General features: G+C 36.7%; 1 long non-coding RNA gene across 1 annotated transcript in view; it reads left to right on the top strand.

Annotated features, from left to right (window-relative positions):
• Positions 1-16778, top strand: part of LOC128025129 (uncharacterized) — a 30155-nt gene extending 13377 nt beyond the window's left edge. Inside the window, exons 2-3 of the long non-coding RNA XR_008186097.1 lie at positions 13295-13385; positions 15118-16778. This is a non-coding gene — a long non-coding RNA (uncharacterized LOC128025129). The remainder of the gene's footprint in view (positions 1-13294; positions 13386-15117) is intronic.
• Positions 16779-18396: the final 1618 nt, after the last annotated feature.

Consider the following 18396-nt stretch of genomic DNA (forward strand, 5'->3'; position numbering starts at 1 on the left):
CAGAGGCAGATGCCTCATACTGGCTTTGACACAGTGTTTTGAACTTCGGTTTTCTGTGTAGAAAATCGTATGTACAGTATGTGTTCAGGTTCTCTCAACCTTCACCTGTGATAGTCTCAGATTGATAAAGTAATTGAAACATGTTTAAGTATGTCTCTGTATGTGGGTAGTTGACGTACTGTGATGTAGCATGGTATATTCCATTTAAAACTTATGGTATTATGCTTTTATAACTAAAATTCATAATTATAATAATATATTAACTAATTATTAAATGATTAAGTTTTATTTGAAATACTACCCTAGTGAAAAAAGCCTATTTGTTTAAAATAAATGTATTTTATACTGAGTATGCTTCACATTTACATATTTATTGACATATCACTTTAACTTACTGATATAAAATTATAATTAAACTTTATCTTGAGTATTTCTTTATTGCAAAATGCAGGTTTCTTAATATTATGCCTAAAACGTGTAAGTGTAATATCACTATTAACAAGGATTGTATGATCTCAGTCTTTAAATGCAGGATATTTAAAGTGTACCTGAAGTATACTTGCAATAGTTCCACTTTAGCACAATCAAATATACGTGAGTATATCTTTAGATGCACCTCAGTACTACATTCGCACAAATTGCACAGAGCACAAAATTAGACGTTCCAAACTAGCAGACTTTAAGTATACAAGTTTAGCATACCAAAAGTACAATTGCAGGTTATTTTAATTAAACACATAAATATGTACTGGTAGATGTCTTTGTAGCACAAAGTAAATGTATTTCAAATAAGTGAAAGTGACGTGTAGCAATACTTGGAATTTCTTCTCTGCATTTATAAAATCATTTTGTAGAGAAAAGGTTGCAACTGTGAGAAATAAAGTAATTATGAAGTATAAAGTTGAAATTTAGAGAAATTAATTAACAATCATGGAAATTAGTAGCAGATGTGAAATATAAAGTCATATTTTTATTTTAATATTTTTTTATTTTTTTATTCTGAGGCAAGAATGGGTTTATATACATTCATAAAAGTTTTAACCGACAATTTTGATGTTTATAAATATATGTCATACATTAACCACCCTTGAGTAAGTGTGTATTTGCTCTGTTTTTGACTGCATAGCACAGGAAGAGCTCAGAGATACCTTGTGCAAAATCAGACCCATCTTGCATTTGTTTTTTGAGCGCAGAAGTGGGAGGAAAGTTGGCCCTACTGCTCAGTGTGCTGTAATTCTGTTGATCGAGAGCAGCCATTGACCAACATGTGCAGCTTAGTACTGTTGCATCTGGGCCATAATCTGGGACAAAATGTTTGGCAGGCAGTGTAGAGAGAGAGTCGCTCGTAATCCAGCAGTGATTACAGTGGGTGCTCTGCACAACTGGGCCTATCTTTCGCACGTCCTGATTTTGCCAAGTCCGATGTGTTCCTAGGTCAACATATTTTGTTGACCCTGGAACAACATTTTACTCCAAAAATATATTCTTAACCATATCCCTACACCTAAACCTAACCTTAACCATGAGTAATCCCTAAAATCAGAGGAAATGATAGATGAATGACACTGATGTACAAGCACCAAACACTGATTTTAAGCATAAACTTCACAAAATCTATAAACTGGTTCTTCAAATCTGATTGGTTAATCACAATGTTGTTCCAGGGTCAACAACGATGTTGTCCCAGGAACATGTCTCACTTGGTAAAATCAGGTTAGGCCTATCTTTCTTGGCATCTCCCTTTCTCTCTTTCTTTATCAGTTACTCCCCCACTTCAAACTTCTCTTCCCACTACTAATATTAGCCTCTGTGACCTTATCAGGATTATATTACTCCCCTCCTGACATCCAATCACTAAGCGTGCTTTCTCTGTTCTCTAAAGGTGCGGCCACATTTACCATAATTCTTTTTATAGGCCAAATTATTTTAATAGGAAGCCATGTGATCAGGAATTTTGTGTGAGGTTGAAAGATTTTCCCTTGCGGAGTTTGCAGCGGTTTCACAAATTCAGTGCATTGGCACATAGAAAGCTGATTGGTTTAAAAGTGACTTCTGTGTGTCACTGTACTATTAAAACTAGAAAATGGAACCTTTTTTGTGGGCTCAATTTTCACTTTCACTTTTCAGATGATCTAATACTTTAAGACTTACTGTATATTTGAGTATAATCTCTGAATATCTTTTATTTGTGTCCTGCTTTGAAGAAATTGACCATGTGCCACTGTGATTTTCTTTTATATAAATCAACCGTTCACATCTGCCATGTTAAACAAATATTAATGCCAGGCTTCAGCAAGCCTTTTATGTGGTAGTGTGCCAATACTTACAAGTTGTCAAGAACAACATATTGGAAAGGCAAGTCTCCATCTTGCTCTGATTTAAAGGAATTAAAAAGCAAAGGTTACACTCATCCTTTCCGCTTTATTGTATATGAATAAAGGCCTTGTGTATGTCTTCCTCTTTCTCTAGCTGTGCTAGTCTGATCTGCTAGAGAGAAACAGAGAGCAGGAGAGAAAAAGAGCAAGGCTTTACTCTAATGGATACATTATTCATACAAGTCATCCTGCAAGGAATAGAGCTCAGCTGCCGGGGTTTTAAAATGCTTGCCACAATGTTGCATCAGCCAACTCGCTTTCATTAATACGCACATTACCGTCTAGGGGTCTATGTTCTTTTTTTAGCAGTTGATAAAAAAGAATGGGCTATGGTTGAACACTCCATTGCAGGGTTGAAATGGTTAGTGATTTGATTTGGGTTTGGGATGGTTGTTCTAACAGACTGATGGGCAGGCATCAGGTAATTGTGTTGTGCCACGCTTGTGCACCTGGTAGATGACACAGTCAGGCAAAGCCTTTGTTTTGCTGCCAATTCTCATTTCAAATTTCCCCCGACTCCTTTTGCTTCTTACTTTCATCCCTGTCTGAAATCTCCTTGCTCTCTTTTTATTTTACCCTCTTTCTCCATCCCTGGTGACATTGCACCTGCTCAGGAGGGTCCCTCCAGACTCTTTCTCTTCCACACTGACTGTTCATCAGTCCTTCCTTTCTAAACGGTCGTGCCATAAAGCCCCAGAACACATTGCCGCAGACACAAGGATCATAGCTCCACTGACCTATTTTTATAGGCTATTCTGATGGAGCGTGGCTGCTGTGCATTGTGGGTGTCTGATTTGCATTTTTGCTAAGTCACTGGCAGATGGCACCAGAGCTTGGCGAGATAGCGGTAGGCTAATCCCTACCCAATTGACACAGACACACACATACAATCCTCCTCGGCATCATATACAATACCTTCCCCCACTCTGAGGCAGATGAATGGCGGTCATGTGTGTCCTCTTTAGGTAGACCCCCACTAGAGCCGGATGAAAAGTGCTGGCATCATATCAGAAGCGCTTAGTTCCTCACTCACACTGAGAATGGAAAGACATTTGTAGCTGGATTCAAGGGCATTGCTAATAAGATTTTTCCCCTTTCATATTTGGTTAGAGGGAGAGATGTTTTCTGGGAGGAAATGAAAGGAGAGTGTGCCTGGGTTTAGGGATATGAGTATCCAGCTTGTGTGTGTGTGTGTGTGTGTCTAAGAGGCAGACAGTAGATTGGGATGTTTAGACTTCTCTCGTTCTCTCACATCTCTAGGGAGCTCAGGCTTGTATAATTATAGGGGTGGTGCCACGGGTAATGGGTGCTGACGTCATTGGTCCCGCTTCCCCTTACAGGCCCAACAGCATGGCTTTCTCAGCAGTCAATATACCCAAAAGCTCTCTATTGATCTGGGAGGGATGGCTTCACTCACATGGCAGCAAACTACCATTAGCAAAAGGCTGGAATACACTACATGACTTTTGTACAGATTTTTGCCTTGACTTACAGTCTGGAGGAGTCATCACTAGTCTGCAGAGGCAGTTTGCATCAGTCAGAGTTTACATTTAGCAGACGTTTTTATCCAAAGCGACTTACAGTGCATTCAGGCAATACATTTGTTCATTTTTTTTAATCAGTATATGTGTTCCCTGGGAATTGAACCCACAACCTTTTGTGCTGCTAACACAATGCTCTACCACTGAGCCACAGGAACACAGGAACAGAGTTGACACATTTTGCAGGATATTGCATAGTGTATAATGGGCACAGACTTTAAAGTTAATCGTTTAGTATTTTTCTGTAACCATTTAAAAAGTCGGCAAATGTATGATGCCTATTGTTTTTTTTTTTAATCAGTTGAGAAAAGCCATGTCGTGTATTTCAGCTTTATATCAAGCAAACTAGGCTCACTGGAAATACATGTTTGTGGTGACATTTCTGCAAAATTATATTTCCATGTTTATTGCACTTTTTGCGACACTTTCAAAGTGTGTGTTCAGTTTTCCAAAACATGAATCTGGTAACATTTTATGTTTGCTTGTTGTAAAGTTCCACCCACACTGGCTAAACCCTACCCTAAACCTAACCGATAGCATACACAAAAGCAGACATGAGATAAAAACATAGCTGCTGAAGCAACCATGCTGTTTTTTTCTTTGCTTGTCCAAGTCTTTGAGCTCTTTTACCATGTTTCACAGGTCTCGTACCTGAGCGCTTCACATCACTACTGCAAAACTGTAACAAAATATATTAGTTTACAATACATTGAGCTTTTTGAGGTCATAGCATAGTATTGTGCATGGAACCATGTGGAAATTAGTTTCATTAATCGATAACCAGACCTTGTAATCATGGTTTTTGTGAAAAAGAATAAAAGTTGTTTAGTGTTTAATTGCCGCAAGTGTTCATTTTAGTTCATTTAAAATATACAGTAAGTAAAAGTTTATACTTAACTGTAAGGCTTTACTCTTCATCCACAAACATAGGCAACTCTAATTAGCCTAGCATACCACTTGTGCTGTGATTCTGTTGGATACTTTACTATCCCATGAGGCCACAGGATAGGAGTTATGAATGGCAGTGAGTCAGGATTTAATTCATACTACACATATTTGTACTATTTAGAACATAGTTTTTTAATAGTCACAGTTTTTATTTACTCAAACTGTATTTATCTGGCTTAAATTTTTAAAACCCAGTTGTGAACAGCAGCATTTTAATAAATATTAGCCTATAACACACACTAATATGTGTGTATAATATTTGTGAATTTGTTCAATTATGTGAAGAATCTCACTTTACTCAAATGAATCGGACCCCCCAGTGCTTCTTTTGATGGAGACAGTTTATCGTCTGTAAGACTGTGCCTGAGTGGTATTGTACATAAATAGCGATAAAAAATAATAATATATGTATATACACACCACTGTTTGTCAATTAATTTGAATAATTACTATTCATTTTAAAAGCTATCACTCTGCTAAAAAAAAGCGGTTAAATTAGTAGCTTTGCAACTTCTCAGTATTGATAGCAGCATGCTATCTTTCAATCTAGTATCAGCAACTGCACATTAAACTCTAATTTCTGTCTCTGAACTAGACATCAAGGTGACTTGAGCTCAACCCGTTCACCTAGTGCAAGCCTCTTGCCTGGGGTCTTCTCAGGAATAGTTTTGTGAGTGCAGAGAGTCATTGACAACACTTATGCTTTGCACAACACTAGCAGGATCCGTGCCATCTGTAGCTTGTGAAATGGTGCCACACCACAAAGTAGACCTTGTTAGGTAAATGTGCGTCCCCATAAGATGGAAAAATCACAAATAAGATATTTTTAATATATTAATTGTTTTAGCAGCAAGAAGAGCAATGCAATTGCTCCATACTCTTACAAGTTATTTTTTTTATTTCATTTTTTTTATCTTTCTTAATCATGGTCCAACAACTTTTTTGTTGCACTTTTGTAAAAATCAATATTATTTTGCAATTAAGTTATTGGTCAACCTGCATTTTATTATGCCAAAGCCAGTTTTTTCTTTCATTTAGCACCTTTTGAACCCAAGATATTTTAGGAGAAACTTCTGAGACATGATAATGATAATAATATCTGAGAACTCCATTATAACTATAGAATAGCAACCTCTGAGCATACAATTTTCCTCTGGGTCCTTGTTTTCCCTTCTTTGTATCATCACTAAATCCTCTCTGTCTTGACACCAAGTCCAGAAATGCATATTTGAGTCTATGAAATGGTGAACATTTCTGTTCTGTCTGGTTGTGTTGTCGTAACAGAAACATTCTCAGATCAGAGCGCATAAAGCCCTCATAAAGCCTTCATAAAGATCTCCTTTAAGTGACAACAGGAGCATCTAGTGCTACGTTTGGGCAGATGCTGAATCAGTGGTTTGTATGAAACCTTGAAAAGGGTTTTGCAGTTAAAATAGGTTGTGCTGGAGGCTGTGTTTGAGGCCACATGCATGGTATGCACTAATTCGTGCATTTGAATTGGACTCAGACATTATGTTAGATCATATGTGTCTTGTATGAACTCAGTGACAAGTTAAGTGTGTGTTTGCCTAATTGTCTAACCTCTCGTGAGAGGAGAGGAGTACTGAGAGGACTGGTTGTACATGTACTGTGGCAGTGGCACACCCTAACCCTTAACTTCTAGGGGAAGTGTGCACACTCACACTCTCATGGGAGTGTAGTCAAGTAACACACACACACACTCACACACACACACACACACAAATTAATGTCTGTGAGCCTGTACCACATGTCTCTCCTACTGACTGCATTCAGACAGATTTTCTCATAAAAGTTGTTTTGTTTTGCTTTATTTTTTCCAGGGTAATCTAAGGTTATAGTTCCGTTTTCCATTTATTAACTTTATAAATATTGTATTAACTTTAGTTTGTTAAAGTTTTTGTTATGAACTTATGATTTTTGAATACACCTCTAAAATAAAGAAAAATCAGCGTGATATTATAAATGATAAATGCTCATTTAGGTTATAAAATGTCATATGATTCAAAAATTTTTTGAGAGTATAAATTAATAACTCTTTAATAATTGTAAATACCTTTAAAAAAAAAAAAAAAAAATATATATATATATATATATATATATATATATATATATATATATATATATATATATATATATATATATATTATTATTATTATTATTATTATTATTATTAAAATAAAAAATGGAGGAGTTCATTACTGGAGCTTTTTTGTCCTTTTTTTGCCCATATGAATTTCTGACCCTAGTAAGGACCTAATTTAACTTCCTCAAAGTAAAAATAAGTTGGCCTACCAATGTGGTCTGAGTGCTATCTGCGCAGATATTTAACAGTCTTTCTCTCATTAATCAACTTTATTTAGTTAAGCCTGTCTATAGAAGAAAGAGTACATTATTTGGCCAAAGCCATGAACACGACAATGTAACACTTGGCTTAAGCCTTTTCAGCTCAGATTAGACCAGTGCTGTGTATTATACACAATAGCCCTTCCCTACATGTAAATCTGTTGTAGCTTTGGACTTTAGACTGCAGAAAAGAGGGCAGAAATCTGGGAGAGCTGGTGCGAGCACTTCTGCTCATTTTGGGGCTGAGTGGGGGAAGGGAGATCGAGCGAGAGCCTGGGAGGCACAGCCAATCAGATGTGAGGAAACATCTATAGCTTTGTTGTGACTGGTCACATACATTTCCCATCATTTTACTCTGTTCAATGCCATAGAAACATTTAATATTCTCAGCCTGGTCTCATATGCAGTGTATTATTCATTTAGATGTTCAAAGGTATATTGCTTTCAATAGAATGGAGCATGCATATTGCATTTCAGACAGCCTTGAGTAGCTTATATTAAACAGATGGAGTCTATGGAGGAGAATTCAATAGCTTCTGTTCAGTCTTCTAAAGTTTTCTGGCACTGTCTGAACTTATTTGAACCCGACTAGAATTCTGATGTACTTGTTTTGGTCTTTGATGAGACCTTAGTCTTAAACCTTAGTCTGAAAATGAAACACATTCATCAAGTACATTTTATTATGTGTACCAAGTATTCACTCAGTATATTAGGCAATAAAGAATTATTGTTGTTGGGGTTTTTTTTTTTTTGGGGGGGGGGGGGGGGGGGGTATCATTTACTTTAAATTTACCCTTAAGTTGTTACAGACTTTCTTTATTAGGCTGAACACAAAAGAAAATATTTTGAAATATGTTGGTAACCAGTTGATAGCCAGTGACATCCAAGGAAAATAAATCCTTGGAAGTCAATAACTACTGTATCAGCAGCTGCCTGGTTACCATCAATCTTTAATAAAATATCTTCTTTTGTGTTCAACAAAATGAAGAAATTAATACATGTTTGGAACAACAGGAGGGTGAGTAAATGATGACAAATAAAGTAAATGATGTGTGAACTATTTCTCCAATACAATGATGGCATAAAGGTAAAAGGGTGATATATGATTGGCCTTGATACGGTAAGGAAGAAAAAAGTTTTAAGTTCTAAGTTAATAATTTGTCATATTTTTTTAACACACCACTGTTTTTTAAAGTTTTTTTTTTTTAAATCATATGAAACTTGGTTCTTGTGTTTTAAACTAGAATTCATTCACCAAATTAAAGCAGGCACATTTAGACCACTGTTGGATAAACAGCATTTTGCTCAAACTCTGTTTGTTGTCTTTCTTTTTTCATCAGTAATGTTGTCATAGATACGGATGTTTTTGATTAGTCAACGGATGGACAACTCATAGTGGATTTTTGGTAATGGGCCTTCTCTCGATTTCTAAAGTAAAGTAAAGTAATTAGGACATGTAAGGAGATTGGGGGTTAGAAAAGGAAAGAATGCAACAGCATGGGAGGGAGAGAGACAGATAGAGGGACTGTCTCATGGTTTATCCGCTGCAGTGGCAGGCTGTGGCCTGCAGACTCTGGGGTTTTTATGGCTGTGGGAAAGGCCAGGAGGTCACCCAAATTTCGTCAAACATAATCTTTTTTTTAGAGAAAGCGATTTCAGCATATTTTTCCCTCCACATGCCGTGTTTACTTTCATCCACTTCCCACTGTGTGGCTCCACTGCAGTCTGGGGAATATGCGCTCCACATTCATACACCCCTTCCCTGCCTCTGCCTTTTGCTTGAGTGGGACAGCATCCATCAATATGGTACTTCAGGAGCTACATTCACACAGAAATAGGCTTGTTGGTTCTTTTTTTTTTTTTTTTTGGAATGACAAATACATTTATGTTCACACATAGCATGGTTATGAATGTCCTGTTCCTTACGAAAGGAAAATATATTTACCAATATATTTCTTAAAATATATTGTGATATATTGTAATATATTATTATCCTTTTTTATTTTCTAATATTTTATATATTTGAATACATTTAATAATATATTGATGATACATATATTATATAATATATAGCAAAATATACAAATGATTGCCGCTTTAAATATATTGCAATATATTGGAAAAAAATAAATATATATAAGAATACATGCCTAATATATTACATGATATTTTCCAATATACTGCAATATATTTTGTTTCATAAGGGGTAAATGAACTCAAAACTGAATTGAGAGTGAATTCAGGTCATAATCTTCATTTGAACAGTTGTGCTATCGATACTTGTTATCACGAAAGCAATCTTTTACTTTGTGTCTAATACGGTCAATACGGACTCTTATCAGCTAGTTATTTTTAGTGGATCAAAAACATACAGCGTGATAAGTATAGTCTGATTCATGACCAAATGTCTCTTATGAGTCAGATGATGCTTTGACACAATCTGTATCGTATAAAGCGCTTTAGAGATAAAGGGAACTTGACTAGCTCTATAAGCTGAAGTGTCCCGCTCTTGCAGATGGTTTTGGTAGAATCCTTCCTCTCTGGTGTAATGATGGGACTGGGAGATAGACTAATGGCATCCTGCTGCCTTTTTTTGGAAAAGACAAGAAGAAGTGGTCTTAAGTTTCATAAGACGGGACATGGCTTCAAATTGACTGGAAATCTCATTAGCAAACAGCTCAGGAATAATAATGTGGTTGCTGGACTGTAAAACTCAGGAGAGAATCAAAGAGACTCTTCTCACTCCACTCACCACAGTCTCTGATCAGAGTGCCAAAGCAGCTACGTTTCTAATTTCACATCCCCCACAGACATTAATATTAAAACAATCTCCCTCTCCAAGAAGTAATTAACCGGCAAAGTAATTATCCTTACAACAAAATACAATCTCGACTTTCTCAACTCATGCGACCCAGGCAATGGTCATGCTTAGAAAACCCGTGTAGCGCTTTGATCAGCACCGACTTCCTGTGATGATGAATCTCTCATTTGCTCTTGTCCCGCGTCGAGGACTGGATGGAAGCCTTTGGGGGCGTTAGACAAACATTGGTTCAAGTGGTGGTGGGGGTTGAGGAGTTGCTGAGTTTGGAGAGTGAGCGCGTGAATCTCCGCAGCTGTTTGGATGGCTTACACAGATGTTTGCCATCCCTAAAGAGTGGAGGCTTTCCCACCTCTGCCCCTGCACCTCTCACAGGCTCTTGCACCTGAGAGCGAGTGTGTTCATGTGTGAGAATAAAAGAAAGAGGATAGGATTGGCCATTGAGCTGTGACTGATGGCAACATGGGGGAAAACAGCCACAGGGCATCTGGAAAAGTGGGTTAACCTGTGTCTGGCCCCACTGCCTCTGCTGGGATAATTCGCACAGACCATCATTATCAGATACACACAAAAACTCAGAAACATATGCTTACATACATGTGCTGTTTTGTTACTTATAATCAGGCTGTTCTAAAAGGCAACTAAAATTTATTTTTTTCAATTTAAGTACTTAAATTTTGGAATTTACGGAAGTTCTAAGCGGCCATGCATTATAATATTTTTTCTTCTTGTTTTCACGTTATAACGACTTAATTTTCTCGTTATCTCGACATAACGAAGTTCGTTTTCTCGTTATAACAACTTCATTTTCTTGTTTTTTCGACATAACAAAGTTTGTTTTCTCAACATAACAAAGTTCTTTTTCTCGTTATAACGACTTAATTTTCTCGAAGAAGTTACAAAACTGCGCCAGCAGGTGGCACTATAGACCTGAATATAACTGATGGGGTGTTATACACTATCCACTTTACTGTACGCGGACCTTCCTCGTGATCGCTATAATTTGTGCAGTCTTCATTACTGACATTTAATTAATTCATAAATGTTAAATGCTTGAATCAATATGAATATTTTGTGTATTAAGTTCCTGCTAGATGCATGAGTTTCACCAACGCGTTCTGTGTCATAAAATAACTGCTTATCAAAACCAAGGTTGACATCACTGTATTCTGTTTATCTACAGTAGGACGGGATTTAACGATGTAGGCTGATGTGCTTCTTTTCCTTTTTACTAATCTTTATTGTTAACCATATTGATGAGAAATGTGATGTAGCCTATATGTAAAATCCATAGGCTAATTTAATTCAGTTTTGTTCTATAATGTTGTAGTCGTTTTTTCTCCTACACACACACTACACGTACACATGGACGCTCTTTTCAAACAGAAGCTTGTAACACACATGATATCTGCTACATCATATAATGACTACTACAAATTACAAATTATATATAATTTTATTTCAAATAAAGGGAAAATGAAAAGTGAGTTTAATCCAAGCAGCTCTAATTTCGCAGTGTTGCCATTTAAACATGTTAATTACAAAAACAAAACGTTCGTTGTACTGTCTCTGGAAAAATCAACAGTGATTGATCAGCCTTTATTTATGTACAGTATTGTAGACGTTATTACCTAGACGAAGCTAAATTTGCTGAAATATAGGCTACAGTATAGCCCCTGCATGGTTGTCCATCAGATGCCTGTCAAAGTTGAGTGCGTTACTATAGCAACAGTAAAACTGTCATGTCGTTATAACGAGAAAATTAACTTTCGTTATGTCGAGATAACGAGAAAAATAAGTCGTTATAACGAGAAAACGAACTTCGTTATGTCGAGATAACGAGAAAAATAAGTCGTTAAAACGAGAAAACGACTTTCGTTATGTCGAGATAACGAGAAAATTAAGTCCTTATAATGAGAAAACAAAAAGGAAAAAAAATATAATGCATGGCCGCTTAGAACTTCCGTAGGAATTAGCATCTCCTGATTCATAGTGTATGATTTATTTTCTTCTTCTTCTTTTGTCAAATTAATTTCATGTTATGAACCACTAATGCCAATGTACGTACTATTATTAAATGAAATATTTTTATATATTTAAAGATTTTAAAATATATTTGCTAAATTTTATTTTATTTTTAAAGATAAACTTTAAGTGAGTGATAGAATCTAAATTAAGCAGCACAATAAATATTCAGTATTCTTATTTATTTAGCCATTTATTGCATCACTCAGATGTGGTGGAGATCAGATGGGGACTTATGTATTGATCTAACAGATGTGACGCTGCTAAACCAGAAATCAATAAAGAGCTGTAGTATAGCACCATGTGTTGTGTCATTTTAAATGCATAATACAATATTTTTACTTGAACTGATAATGTGAATCAAATTTGAACTACATCAAAAGGATTTATTTTCAGCTATCCGTGTTATATTTAGTCTGAAACACACTGTGAACACACATTAAATAAAGATGTGGATAGTAAAATTTCAAAAGAGGGATGTTTGGCTTGCATTATTTGCACATTATCAAATTATTCAAAAGCATCAACAGAGCTTGCTGCATTATGTTGCAATTGGCAGATCTTCAGTGTACTTTCTCATCCCAAAAACATAACATATTTTTAGTGCCTAGGGTAAGATGAATGCAGCACTATGAAACAAATAGTTTTGACTCTAAATTCTGATTGGATAACCCATGTTTGAAGCTGCTGCAAAATGCTGATGGTTATGCTTCTGTGCCAAGTTGCTTGGTTGCATGGCAATTGTAAGCAGCCTACGTGTACAGCATCAAGTAACGTGTCTGTCCACAGTCAAAATGAAGAAAAATGGGATTTGTTGTAATAACTGCCAATCAGAACATATTTGGTGTTTAATAAACATCAGAATTTTTCATCATTATTTATTTTTCAAAATAAACCAATCCAAACAAATGAACCAGTTTTTGTATTTCCTGCTATGGCCGTGTCTAGGATTAAAAATTAAACAGAGATATATGTTGCTTTATGCATCTGATTAATATTAGGCAATATTAGGCTAATAAGATCAATTGTAGAAAGATTGTTTAATTTGATTATTAATATGAATAATTGTAACTATCATAAATAAATAAAAACATATAGCCATTGCCATCTATTTTGTGGCTCCATTATTAGTATGCTTTAACCTTTAAATTTTTTTTTACATAAATCACTTTTGTGAAATAGATTGACTGTTTCTTTAAATCTTTTCTTTCTTCCCCCTCCAGCCACCTCTCGCTCTCCCACACTAAATGACACGCTCTCTGAAGCCAGGGGGTCTGGTCAGCGGCCCAACAGATGGTAGTTAACAGGCTGGTGGTAAAGATACTTATTATTTTGTTTCGGGGCTGAAAGGTTCCATCTCGCTGGTTGTTAATGTGGGTTATCTGAACTAAATCCGTGGTATTGTTCAACTGACCATTTAATCTGGGGTTGCTCTCCCTGTTTAAAACCTTTAACCCTTTCACACATTCATGTATGTGAGTAAAACCCCCTCTGACATGCTCATTAACCCCTACCACCACCCTCCACCCCCTGCACACTTGACCTTCAGAGCCAATCTAATATCTCCTCAAAGAAAGCTATATAAACCATAGAGACTATGGAAATAAAAGTCTGTTATGTTTAGTTGTTGTTATCCTCTAAATGAATTGAAGAAATAGCTGTTGTCATTATTTAATCACCCCATGTTGTTCCAAACCCACACACTTGTTATTATTTCCGTTAGTTCTGTTCTAAACATGTGAACACCAGTGATGCAAAGTGAGGTAAAGGAACATGTGTATATGTACTAGCATGTTAGCATCCTTTAAATTATGAACAGCTTTTGTATGAAAACGCCTTCAAAGAAAATCGTTTTCATATGGTTGATCCTGAGACCTACATGCTGTTTCTTTGTATTTTTAGTGCACTTGCACTGAACTTTGAAAAACACACATGGATCGGGGGAGGATGTATGAATTGTCAGGGGATTGCTGGACGCGAGTTTTTTCTGCTCGTCCTGGCTTTAAGGGCACAGAGTGATGCAAAGATCTGTCTCTGTTAATCTTAAACTACTAGTGCTGGGTGGATGTGCAGCTCATCTAGACAAAAGATAGTTTATTCTAATGTTTACAAGCGGAAAGACCATGCATTATTATAAGACAATCATCTAATATTTAAAAATTAGAGAGCTTTTTTGCCAGTTATTCACCCTTTTGTAAGTATATTTGTGCTCAAATGCCATCAGTTGTTTTTTTTTTTTTTTTTTTTTTTTTTCTTCAGTGTTAACTCAATAAGTTTATTTTAAATCATTTAAAATCTTAAAAATAGAATTCATTTTATAATTAAAATTGTTTTTGAGAACTCATCGGCCCCCCAAAGAACATTCTAGGAAAAGGGTATTTACAATAACAGCACTATTTGGGAGTTTGAAGATAAACAGAAGTTCTGGCCCATTACATCTGTAACAGTTGAACTCTCTTGTTCCTGATGGTCCCTTATGGTCTTAAGCAGACTACAACACAAACACACACATCTTTCCATCATGACTTTTGTGTGGTATTTATCCACCTGCAGAGGCTGTAAAGGTCTTCCGCATTGCTTCTATGCGTTGCCTTCATGTGCGACTCATCCCATGCCTTCTGATAACACAGAGACGGACAGAACAAGAGAGAGAGTGTTGGAAAACATCTCACTGGCATGAGCCGAGAGCACACGAGTATACAGGCCTCCTTCGGCCTTGTGGGGGGAAAAGATCCTTTTCCTTCAGCAATAGTCAGGCCAAAGCAAACAGAGCAAATTAATAGAATAAGAGGAACACACTGAATGCACATTACCAGGTCGAACTACTGGATTTAGAATATCCTCTTAATATCTTATACTATTAAGTTGGCTTGAGAAAGCCAATTTACTGAAATGCTAGTTTTTCCTATTATGCCTCATTTTTGCATCTGAAGAAATAATCTAGCCATCCAGCAGCTGAGCTCTGTGAAAGAGTCATGTTTAGATGTAAACATGCTTCAGTTTTGATTGATGAAGTCTTTTAACGTTACGTTCTCTTTTTTTGCAGTTGTTTCCAGAGGTCAGTGCGTCAGACATGACCTCCTTGGTCATAGGATGAAAGCAAAGAGATTCTGTCTGTATTTTTGGAATCTGCATACAATCACGACTTATGTGGGACAAATTTTTTCCCCATTTGAATGTCAAACAGCAGTGTGGGGAAATGATAAAAGCAGGTTAACATTTCATTTTGTCCTTTTTGTTAAATGAAGATCAAATTATTGTCAATGCATAATAAAAAAAAAATAAGATAATGCTTAGAAAAAAATGTGGTTTGCTAGTTTTTTGCTATTTTTCAAATGTCCTACTAAAATATCCTGAATCATAAGTCACATGTAAATCAAGGTAAATGTTACTTGTAAATAGAATATTTGTATTGTGCAATGTGTTTTACATTTCTCCAATCTAGATGTATTTGTCAAACCAAAAAATAAAAGTTAGACGATCATTATGTATTTAGGATACATCAGATCCTAGCTATGAATATAGTAATTAGACATTAATTATTGGACAATGTTAGGAGACAAATTTAAAACTAGCATAACTGTACAAATCTACAAGAAACATCTTCTGATGGGATACAAAAGTAGCAGTGTAGTGAAAGATTAAAGCCATCGCTTCTCTGTTTTCTGTTATAATTTTCATAGATAAAAACTTTGATGTCCCACCCACTCCATGGGTTGTTGGATTTCTCCATCCTTGATGACTTTAATGATCAGCGTTGTTTTCCCTCTCTGTGCCCTTGTTTAATTTCCACTTCCTGCTTTATTCTTGGCTTAAACCAAACGAAAGACAGCTGTGCGGCGGAGCGAGGGGGCAGGTTATATGAGAGTCCTGTTTTAACTGGTTGTGGGAACCAGAGTGTGCGGTGGTGTGTAGCACTATCAATGTAAAGAGGCATGGCAGAGACAGCCTTGTTTCCGGCCTTCTGTATTTCTGGCCAGGTAAAAACTCTCCGGCCCAGGCTGCAGGCTCTAGACCACATCAAGTATTGTTTGGCAATTTAAATAATTACAAACTGCAAACTATATTAAAGCACAGCTCTATATAAACTACTATATATATACATTTTTACCTGCATACTTACAGTACTACATACTCATGTAAAGCAATATATACTATAAAGCAAATCTCAACTGCTTGATTGCTTGTATCATTGCAAAATATAAATGATTATATAACCCAGCTCTAATCTGCTACATGTGACTACAAGACATAAATATGTTAAGGTATTGTAAACATTAACATCATGATTTTCTGTGAAGCTGCTTTGAAACTGTGTAAAGAGCGCTTTAAAAAATAAATTGTAATTATACCCTGTAGCCAAAGTGTTACTAAATTTGACCATGAGCAGAATTTGTACCACTACATGTATAACATGAGAGAAAGTTTGTTTTTTATGCCTTTAAGGGTGATGCAGAAGTGTTGCTATTTGTTTACCGCACTTTTGACATCGAAGGAAGTGACTAAACTTTTATAAGGCAACAGGACCTGAAAAAATAAAAGGAGCTTGAGTAAATATAGATTTAGCACACATGCACTGGGAAGAAGTGAATTTCTAAAGACTTGGGGGCGAGGAAAAGAAAACAGCTGACTCATTGAGGGTTCAGTGAACTTCATATTTAAATATGGATCCTTTGTCTCTTTTTCATCTTCCTTTTCTTTCTTTTATTTTCGTCCACTTACAGAGTTTTTGATCAAATGCTCCAGCAAGGTCATTCCTTTATAAAAAGAGAAAGAAGAAGAAATATTTTGACATCCTCAGTTTATGTTGTCCATAGTGCAGTCTTGTGGAGAACTTGAAAGACTTTGTTACGGCTCCCCAGGGGAAGCTTCGACTCTGTGTCTGCTCTCTTCTGGCTTCTTAAAGGGGGGGTAAATGTGACTTGCGTGTCCCCTCACCTCCACAGGGTCACTGAGTTCAGGGCACAGGGTGAGCCCTAAACAGACTGACCCAGACAGGACATCTATCTCTACCAGAAGGTTCTGGAGACCGCAGGGACCTTCTCCCAGATGGGCCGAAGAAGAATCCACTCCCATAGCAGATGTTACAATAATGTAGCTGGATGTGGACGTTCAGTCTTTACAGGGTCTGAGCAGCTGTTTTTGAGAATAGTTACTTTATAGATCCTGGTCACCGATATTTTCAATATTCAGAAAGATGAATTTAGATTTAACCGTTCAGAGAAGCCATGAGAGGGGATTTGGAATGGCAGTGATGTCGCATTATTACACACATTCATACTTAATACTTTTTAGGGTCTAATTCAATTATTTATTTAAAAGAAGTACCTATTTAGAAAGTATGCGATTTTGGACGCACTCCTAGTATGAATGATTTGTTCGTCAGTTTTCTCAATGATCCTTTGCCCTTAGAGAGGAAAATTGTAATTAATTCTGACAACTCTCAGCCTGATTCTATCATAGCTATTATACTTTTGGATGAATTATCACTTTTTTAATAGGTTCGTTTTCCATTTCCTCTACAGTTAAACAGTTGGGTTTTACCTTTTTCGAATCCATTCAGCCATTCTCTGGGTCTGGCGATAGCACTTTTAGCTTAGCTTAGCATAGATCAAAGCATAGATCATTGAATCTGATTAGACCGTTGGCATGTATTTTTTCCTATTTAAAACTTTACTCTTCTGTAGTTACGTAGTGTAATAAGACCAACAGAAAATGAAAAGTTAGGAACTATACTCTCATTCTGGCGTAATAATCAAGGAAGTGAAGTGAAGTGACATTCAGCCAAGTATGGTGACCCATACTCAGAATTTGTGCTCTGCATTTAACCCATCCGAAATGCACACACACAGAGCAGTGAACACACACACACACACTGTGAGCACACACCCGGAGCAGTGGGCAGCCATTTATGCTGCGGCGCCCAGGGAGCAGTTGGGGGTTCGTTGCCTTGCTCAAGGGCACCTAAGTCGTGGTATTGAAGGTGGAGAGAGAGCTGTTCATGCACTACCCCCACCCACAATTCCGTCCGGCCCGAGACTAGAACCCACAACCCTTCGATTGGGAGTCCAACCCTCTAACCATTAGGCCTAGACTTCCCGAACTTTGCTGAAATACCGTTTCAGACTATTTTCAGGCCCTGCGTAATATCACTGCGCCTGCTGCACCCATGGTACGGCAGCAAAGTTCCTTGATTATTACGCAAAGCTAAAAGCGCTAGCACCAGACCCGGAGATAGGCTGAATGGATTCGAAAACTGTAAAAAAAACAACCAACTGTTTAACTCTAGGGGAGTTGGAAAATGAGCCTATTTAAAAAAAAAAAA

Source organism: Carassius gibelio, chromosome A12 (genome assembly GCF_023724105.1).
Source record: "Carassius gibelio isolate Cgi1373 ecotype wild population from Czech Republic chromosome A12, carGib1.2-hapl.c, whole genome shotgun sequence".
NCBI classification, from domain to species: domain Eukaryota; kingdom Metazoa; phylum Chordata; class Actinopteri; order Cypriniformes; family Cyprinidae; genus Carassius; species Carassius gibelio.